We start from the raw sequence: 9,152 nt of genomic DNA on the forward strand, positions 1-9,152 counted from the left end.
ACCAAGCCTCTGTTAAAAAGACGACAATTCCTTCGTTTCTGCTGATGTCCTTCCGGCTGGAGAGTGATCACTCCACTGTGACCTCAGAGCCGATCGACTTGCCGCTCCCTTCCTGAAGGCTGTTGTTACCGATATAATTTTCCTTCACAATAGTTGTTTAATTGGCCGTTGATGTTTTGGTCTGGTTGCGATCCGACCGAACAGATTGGATGGTGATCATTAATGAAATATCAGTGTGATGGTGTGTCTGGTGTCAGTGCGGACTCGGTGGGATGATTAGCCGTGATTCGTTACTGTACAGCTGGCATCATCTCACAAGTAACCCTGGCTTGTAACGCGTCCTGTTGTATATAAATGTATCGGCACGTGGTTCACTCACTTCCTTCAATTAACTTGTAAACTGAGGTGAAGAGAACGGACGAGGCAGACGGGTGAGAAAGCTTAAAGGCACTGTTAAATTGAGCACGTGAGCCCGAGCGCCACCCTGTGGAGACTACTAGAAGCTAGAGTACAGAAGGTGTTTTAATTCCTTGCCTATTAATACAACACAGTTCAATTGACAGCCACATGTCGCGCCTTAATCAACACTCGACAGGAAATTGTTAATGCATATCTCTGTATATGGCGCATAACCAGAGAACCATCGAACATCACAGCACAAAAACAGGCCTTTCGAACCTTTTTGGCTGTGCTGAACCATTTTTCTGCCTTGTCCCATTGACCTGCACCTGGCACATATCCCTCCATACACCTCGCATCCATGTACCTATCCAAGGTTTAATTAAATGTTAAAAGTGAGCCCGTATTTATTATTTCATCTGGCAGCTCATTCCACACTCCCACCACTCTTTGTGTGAAGAACCCCCCCTCCCAATGATCCCTTTAAACTGTCGCCCTTCACCCTTAACCGATGTCCTCTTCTGTGGTGTAGTGGGTGTAGTGGTTATCACATTCGCTTCACACGCGAAAGGTCCCCAGTTCAATCCTGGGCAGAAACATTGTTTGGGCTTCAGTGCTTCAAATGAACTTGAGACTCAATTTTTCAGTTTGTGTTCAAGTTTACTGTCATGGGCATCCAGGTGTAAATATAATGAACATTCGCTTTTCTAGCAGTAGCGCATTGTATTTCAAACCTGGCAAAGGTAAATTAAAGAAAGAAGAATTAATAGAAATTATATATAATTTCCAGGAGAATATAAACGGATTTAAACCTGAGGAGGTTCGTAGATAACGTACATTGCGTAACGGGAGAAGCAGCCTTCAAACCCATTGCCATGTATTGTCGCATGAGGATGCACTGTGGTTTCAACGGAGCTCGCATCTCAAATGTTCCCATCCAGACAAACATCAGGAAGAATAACCGTGTGCTGCAAAATTTCAAAACTACTTTAAAATGTTAAATCGCTTTCTTTTTCCTCCTCCTGTATTCCACTCCTTCCTAGTCCCACCATACAGTCTCTCTGGTCAAATTCTCCACCACAGTCTTCTAGGTTCCACCATTCCGTCTGACTCTCTCTCTCTCTCTCTCTCTCTCTCTCTCTCTCTCTCTCTCTCTCTCTCTCTCTCTCTCTCTCTCTCTCTCTCTCTCTCTCTCTCTCTCCCTCTCTCTCTCCCTCTCTCTCTCCCTCTCTCTCTCTCTCTCTCTCTCTCTCTCTCTCTCTCTCTCTCTCTCTCTCTCTCTCTCTCTCTCTCTCTCTCTCTCTCTCTCTCTCTCTCTCTCTCTCTCACACACACACACACACACGCATTCAATCTCTCTGCTTCTCTTTGTTGGCTCTGTCGCGAGCAGCACCACAGCCACCCCACGTCAGCCGCGCAAATATTTGTGCTTCGTACAGTTTAAGCCGCGGTGGAAACAGTTGGTAACATCAACACCTAATATTTTCAGGTCTCGAACCAGCGATCTTCCGATGATATTGCAGCGCAGACAGAAGCCAAGTGTCTTACCATTGGTATCGCACATTCCATTCCAGTTAAAGGACCAGGGAGGAAGGACTGATCACAACGCTGACATCGCAGTTCTGCGGGAATGTCGAAAAGTATGGTTAAAACCTTCCTGTATAATAACGGTAATGTAGAACAGGAAAACTGGATACTGTTTAGTTTTGAAACGAGGTGACGGTGGGAGATCGCATATCGGTATAGAGTTGGGATCACGGTCCTTTTCAATAGATCGAATTTGTTGTGATTCCATGTAAAATTAAAGCATGGGCGAAATATCCCGCGCCTGCATAAGGGTCAGTAACTGGCCATGGAGCTTCTTCCGCAATGTGAACATCAGGAATAAATACTTATCTCGGAATACGCTCTGGCCCTGACTCAACGTTTAGAATTACACCGAAATAACTCCCGATCTTTCCCCGGTTACACTCTTAACTCTATCACCTTATTAAAACCTTACGGCCGGTCATTCTAATCAAACCGACCACAATTATATTGGTTAACATTTCGGCAACGTAATGACCAGTGATGCTTTACTCCAGGATCCCCGCAGTGATGTGAAATGTTTGAAATGTATGCCACTGAAAAGTGATCAGTGAAAATGTATCCTGGGATATCAGTGGAGTCCAGTTGAAAAATAACACCTCGCCATTGGACGTTAATGAACAGATGGATGGTATATTGACAGTGGTAATTTGTCTTGCTCAGCAGTCACGAGTTTGCGTGTAAAATTCCATGGCAACATTTGAGGTTTTGTGCTTCTTCGGTCCGGATCTTGTGCCGCTATTCCACCGCCTCATGTACAGTGACATGCAAATGTTCGGGCAGCCCTGGTCAAAGTTTCTGTTTCTGTGAATAGTTCAGTGAGTAGAAGCCGAACTCATCTCCAAATCATAAAGTTAAAGATGAAACATTCTTTTTCTCCATTTTAAACAAGATTAGTGTATTATTTTCGTTTTGTACAATTTCAGAGTGAAAGAGAATAAAAGGAGCACCAAGCAAAAGCTTGGGCACCCCAAGAGATTTGAGATCTCAGATAAGCTTTACCAGTGTCTCAGACCTTTATGAGCTTGTGAGGGCTCTGGCGTGTTTACAGTCGTCGTTAGGAAAGGCCAGGTGATGGAAATTTCAAAGCTTCATAAATACCCTGACTCCTCAAAGGTTGTCCCAACAATCAGCAACCATGGGCTCCTCTAAGCAGCTGCCTAGCACTCTGAAAGTTAAAATAATTGATGCCCACATAGCAGGAGAAGGCTATAAGAAGATAGCAAAGCGTTGTCAGGTAACTGGTTCCTCAGTTCGTAATGTCATTAAGAAATGGCAGTTAACAGGAACGGTGGAGGTCAAGTTGATGTCTGGAAGACCAAGAAAACTTTCGGAGAGAACCGCTGGTAGGATTGCAGGAAAGGCAAAACAAAACAAAACCCCCGTTTGACTGCAAGAGACCTTCAAGAAGATTTAGCAGCCTCTGGAGTGGTGGTTCACTGTTCTACTGTGCAGTGATACCTGCACAAATATGACCTTCATGGAAGAGTCATCAGAAGAAAACTTTTCCTGCGTCCTCACCACAAAATTCAGCATCAGAAGTTTGCAAAGGAACTTCTAAACAAGCCTGATGCATTTTTGAAACAAGTCCGGTGGACTGATGAAGTTAAAATAGAAATTTTATTTTTGGCTGCAATGAGGAAAGGTGTGTTTGGAGAAAAAAGAGTGCAGAATTTCCATGGGCTCCTCCTGGCAGCTGCTTAGAAAATAAATAAATGATGCCCCAAAACAAGAGAAGGCTATATGAAGATAGCAAAGAGTTTTCAGGTAGCCGTTTCCTCAGTTCGTAATGTAATTAATAAATGTCAGTTAACAGGAGCGGTCTGGAACACCAAGAAAACTTTCCGAGAGAACTGCTCGTAGGATTGCTACAAAGGCAAAACAAAACCCCCGTTTGACTACAAGAGACCTTCAGGAAGATGGAGTAGCCTCTGGAGTGGTGGTGTACTGTTCTACTCTGCAGCGACACCTGCACAAATATAACCGTCATGGAAGAGTGATCAGAAGAAAACCTTTCCCGCGTCCTCACCACAAAATTCAGCGTCAGACGTTTCAAAAAGAACATCGAAACAAGCCTGATGCATTTTGGAATCAAGTCCTACGGACTGATGAATTTAAAATAGAATATTTCTTAAGTGTTTTATATGCATAGAAAGGTAAAATATATACTATAAACGTTTGACTAACTGACGCTTAATAAACCGATTTGCCTGTTCCGACTTCAAATCCGTTTTAAAAACGGACTCAAGAACGGAACTCCCTCATAACCCAGGAACTGCCTGTACTTTTAAATCATCTCTAGATTACTTTTCATACCTAATACAATGTAAATAGTTGGTATACTACATTGCTTAGGGAATAATGACAAGAAAAAGTAGTCTGTACATGCTCAAACAACGAGTGCTGGAGAGAGATCTTCAGGGTTTTCTCGATCCACGGTTGGTTGAATCCGCGCATGCGGAATCCGCGGATAATGATGTCCGACTGTACACTTTGTTGAAGGCGTAGACAAGATTCTAAATGGGAAACAAATTCATATATCGAAGGTGCAAAGACAACTGGGAGACCCTGTGCAGGATTGCCGAAAGGGTAAACACAGGCTGAGTTGGTAGTAAGGACGACAAATGCAATGCCAACATTCATTTGGAGAGAACCAGAGTACAAGAGTGAGGCTGTAATGTTGAGTCTGTATAATGCATTGGTCAGACCGCGCCGGGAACAAGATGAACAGTATGTGTCCCTTATCTAAGAACTGATGCCACGGCATTGGAAAGGGTCCAGAGGAGGGTGACGAGAATGATCCCGGAAAGAAAGCTTTGATATATGATGATCGTTTTATGACTCTGCCCCTGTACTCGTTGGAGATTAGAAAAAGGAGTCAGGGTTTTCTTTGAAAACTATCAAATACTGAAAGGCCCAGGTAGACTGGACATGGAAAGGATGATTCCAATTGTGGGTGAGTTTAGAGTCAACAGAGCACAACCTCAGAATATTAGGACGCCCTTTAGGACATGGATAAGGAGGAAGTTGTGTCCCCAGAAGGTTATGGATATGTGGATTTCATTGCGGGGATATCTGTGGAGTCAACTCAGTTGGTAATATTTTAGAAACTTATAAATCCTACAGAATAATACAGGCCCATCACCCCACACACCTGAGCCGAACATGTGTATAATTTAGAAATTACCTGTGGCTATATATAGCCCTCTATTTTTCTAAGCTTCATGTACCTGTCCAGGAGGCTGTTAAAATACCCTTTTATATCCACCCCCACCATCGTCGCCGACAACCCATTCCACGCACTCACTACTCTCTGCGAAAAAAAACCCCTAAACCTGACATCTCCTTTGTCCCTACTCCCAAGCACCTGGAAACTGTGCCTTCTCGTGCTAGCCATTTCAGCCCTGGAAAAGAGCCTCTGACTATCCACATGATCAATGCATCTCATCCTCTTATACACCTCTATCAGGTCACCTGTCATGCTCCATCGCTCCAAGGAGAAAATGCCGAGTTCACTCAACCTATTCTTATAAGGCATACACTCCCATTGAGGTAACATCCTTGTAAATCTCCTCTGCACCCTTTCAAAAGTTTCAGCATCCTTCGTGTAGTGAGGTGATCAGAACTGTGTACAGTACTCCAAGTGGGATGAAACCAGGGTCTTATAAAGCTGTAACATTACCTCTCCAATCCTATTCTTAAGCGGAGATAGACAAGTATTTGATTATGAGGCGTGTCAGAGGTGACGGCGAGAAGGCAGGAGAATGGCATTGAGAGAAAATATATCAGCCATGATGGAACGGACGGAATGGCTGAATTCTGCATCTATATCGTCTGGTATTATGGCCAAATTATTAACAAACGTTAATAGAAAAACGTTGATTTTCATGATTCCCAGCCAAGCACTCTGTGTGACAAAAGGTGAAGGCTCGGAATTCTAATAAGTGATAACTTCAATATTTCATCCCCCAGATAAACCTGCCTCGACTAGGATTGGATTCGAACCCACGCGTGCAAAACACAACGGATTAGCAGTTCATCGCCTTAACTTTGCGGCCACCTCGTCAGCTCTTCAACCATTTGTGTTTTATTGCTATGAGTGTCTTTCCGATCACTTGCAACCCCTGCTTCTGATTCACACGTTTGTTTTCATATTCCAGTTCTAATTTCCTTGGCTGCCATGGTTACCAGAATTCCTGGGCATGGGTAAGGAAGGCCTCGGGCGATTTGCCCCAACCACAGGAGAATGGAACTATCTTTTGTAGGGAACTCAGACACTCTGATCGTGCTGAGTTAAAAGTATTGATCCCGTGCAGTTTAAACCCGAGAACTTGTGTTTTCAGTTGTGCAAAGAGCCGTGGGCAGGTGTGCAAATCTCCTGGTCCATTTTTAACTACTTTATATCCAAACACAACTACATTGTAAGATATGACACATTTTCCATGAATCAAGCATTTTAAAACGGAGGTATAAAAAAGGACATTTAAATATTCTTTATTAGACTGACTTAACTTTATTACACTCTTCACATACACAAGGAGCAAAAATCCTTACGTTATATCTCGGTCTAAATGTACAATGCGCAACTTTATAGTAAGTTATAATAAATATATGTACAACTGTATAGTTAATATAACATAGATATACTGTTGTGTTAGCGTAAATTAACAGTCAGATGTCCTGGTGGAAGAAGCTGTCCTGGAGCCCATTCGTCCTGGCTTTTATGCTGCTGTACCGTTTCCCGGATGGTAGAAGCTGGATCAGTTTGTGATTGGGTTGACTCGGGACTGGAATGGTCTTTCGGACGCTTTATACACAGTTGTCTCTGTAAGTGTCCTAAATAGTGAGAAGTACACATCTACAGATGTGCTGGACTGTCCGCAGAGCTCTCTGCAGGGTCCTGAAATTGAGGGAAGTACAGTTCCCAAAAGTGCCAGTGATGCAGCCAGTCAGGATGCTCCCAAATGTGCCTCTAATGAAAGTTCTTAGGATCTGGGGCCCACGCCAAATTTCTCCAACCGTCTGAGGTGAAAGAGGCGCATAGCCAGTATGTACAGACCACGTGTGTTCCCCGGTGATGTTTATGCCGATCAACTTAAAGCCGTTCAACCCCTCAACCCAGGTACATTGAGGCATACAATACGGAAGAGCCTGTCATTTGCTCAGTACAGCTGAAAATACATTTATTGACAAGTTTTGTTTTAACTAAGTTGTGGCACGTTAGTAAATTAATTCAACCGAAAAATTTAAAATTCGCCTGATTGCAAAAACGTGTCTTCACACTTAATACAGCGTAATTGCAGCTAATAATAATAATAATAATAATAATAATAATAATAATAATAATAATAATAATAATAATAGAATAGTAATAATAATTTAGTGATCCCGCGTGGCCTAGTGGATAAGTCATCGGACTAGCAACCTGAAGGTCACTGGTTCGAGCCTCAGCTGAGGCAGCATGTTTGTGTCCTTGAGCAAGGCACTTAACAACACATTGCTCTGTGACGACACCGGTGCCAAGCTGCTTGGGTCCTAGTGCCCTTCGTTTGGACAACATCGGTGGCGTGGAGAGGGGAAGGCTTGCAGCTTGGGCAACAGTCGGTCTCTCATACAAACCTGCCCAGGCCTGCGCCCCGGAAAAACCTTCTAAGGCGCAAATCCATGGTCGTACGAGACTAACGGATCCCTATTATTAGTGATCCCGAATGGGAAATTCTTTCATTATTGCCGTAACTTTTAAAAACACACTATCGAAGAACTTAAGACTCTTTGGATATATAGGGATTGTGAATGTTCCTGAGATTTAGCTAAAATCAGCAAGAAGGGGTTTGCAGCGCCGGGTGGAATGCAGCCAAAATATTGTAATCTCGGTCTAAGTTCAAAGTCAAGCAATGTTCTTGTTAAGTGTTTTTAGTTACATACTCTGTGTCTATATAATGAAGCGTGTCTACAAGCTAAGCAGAGCCCCTACACACCGCTCTCAGGTGCAGAGGCTCTCTGTGATATCATGTATAATAAGGTCCTTTAGTCTGAAACATTTCTCTGAGTCTGCCTGATTTGTTCTGTCTGCTGCTCCAGAGATTTATCTGCAACAGATTGGCGACGTGGATGGGATCCTCAATTTAGTCTCCCAGCTGAAAGGGGGAGGCTGGAAGAGCGGGATCCAGAAAAGGAACCCTAAGCGGAAAAGGAAAAGCAAGACTAAAAGGCGCCGACCAAGTTGGGAAGGGAAATCAGTCTTCTAGCTGAAAGGGGGAGACTGGTGCCCTGAGTCATAGCTGAAAGGTGGACGGCAAGGGGTGCTCGTATTGGTACCAAGGTAGCTCCGATCAATTCCGTAACTGAACTCAGAGACCTGTGGAAAAACAGAGGAAACACACCGGTGAGCGCTCTCGATATGATTACGTGTGGGTACCAAGGTAGCTCCGATCAATTCCATAACCGAACTCAGAGTCCTGTGGAAAGACAGAGGAAACATACCGGTGAGCGCTCTCCATATGATTCCGTGTGGCATAATACAAACGCTCGGTATAGTTGCTCTCTTTAGCATAAAATGGGAAGTGCCAGCAGTCGAGCGTCTTCGGCTGCTCCTGCGGCGAAACCTCGACGGCTGGGAACGCAAGGAAAGACCTTGAAAGCAAGAGAGAAGGTGGAAAAACGAATGAAGACTGTGAAAAAGACCCGGCAGCAGGTAAGAAACACTCTGGTGCCCCCAGGGTCGCCAGCGGACACCGTAGTAAGAGGAACCGGGGATAAACGGTAGGCTGTAAACTTTAGCAGTGATCTCTATGGGTGTTCTCAAGGAGGCTGGCCCTATGGGGCAGATTTAAGATCCCCCTGATTCAGAGTTAGTGGGATGTAAAAGCTAACTGGAATGGGGACCCTAATTGGGATTTTGAGCATGATGGGACGTTTTGAAAAATGGATGGTGGTGGCCAAGTAGCACCAACTCACCCAAACTGAAAGAGAAGAAGGAGCTGTAGGGGGACGGGTGTTAGAGGTTGAGACAGGGGGTGGAAGGGATGGGGCGACTGGATCTAAAGTCAGCACGCGCTTGCGAACGCGCCGTGGCGGGGAATCGCAGCCTGTGCCAGACTCGCAGATACTGCAAGCGCCAAAAATAATGATTGGAGACGTACCCATACTCAAACCCTGGACTCCCT

At 44.3% G+C, this 9,152-nt stretch overlaps 1 non-coding gene across 1 annotated transcript; it reads left to right on the top strand.

The window, feature by feature from the left end:
* Positions 1 to 927: 927 nt before the first annotated feature.
* trnav-cac (transfer RNA valine (anticodon CAC)) lies at positions 928 to 998 on the top strand. Its single transcript has one exon. It is a non-coding gene; the product is annotated as a tRNA-Val (tRNA).
* The last annotated feature ends 8,154 nt before the right edge of the window (positions 999 to 9,152 follow it).

The sequence above is a fragment of the Hemitrygon akajei genome, unplaced genomic scaffold (genome assembly GCF_048418815.1).
Source record: "Hemitrygon akajei unplaced genomic scaffold, sHemAka1.3 Scf000188, whole genome shotgun sequence".
In the NCBI taxonomy this organism is placed as follows: Eukaryota; Metazoa; Chordata; class Chondrichthyes; order Myliobatiformes; family Dasyatidae; genus Hemitrygon; species Hemitrygon akajei.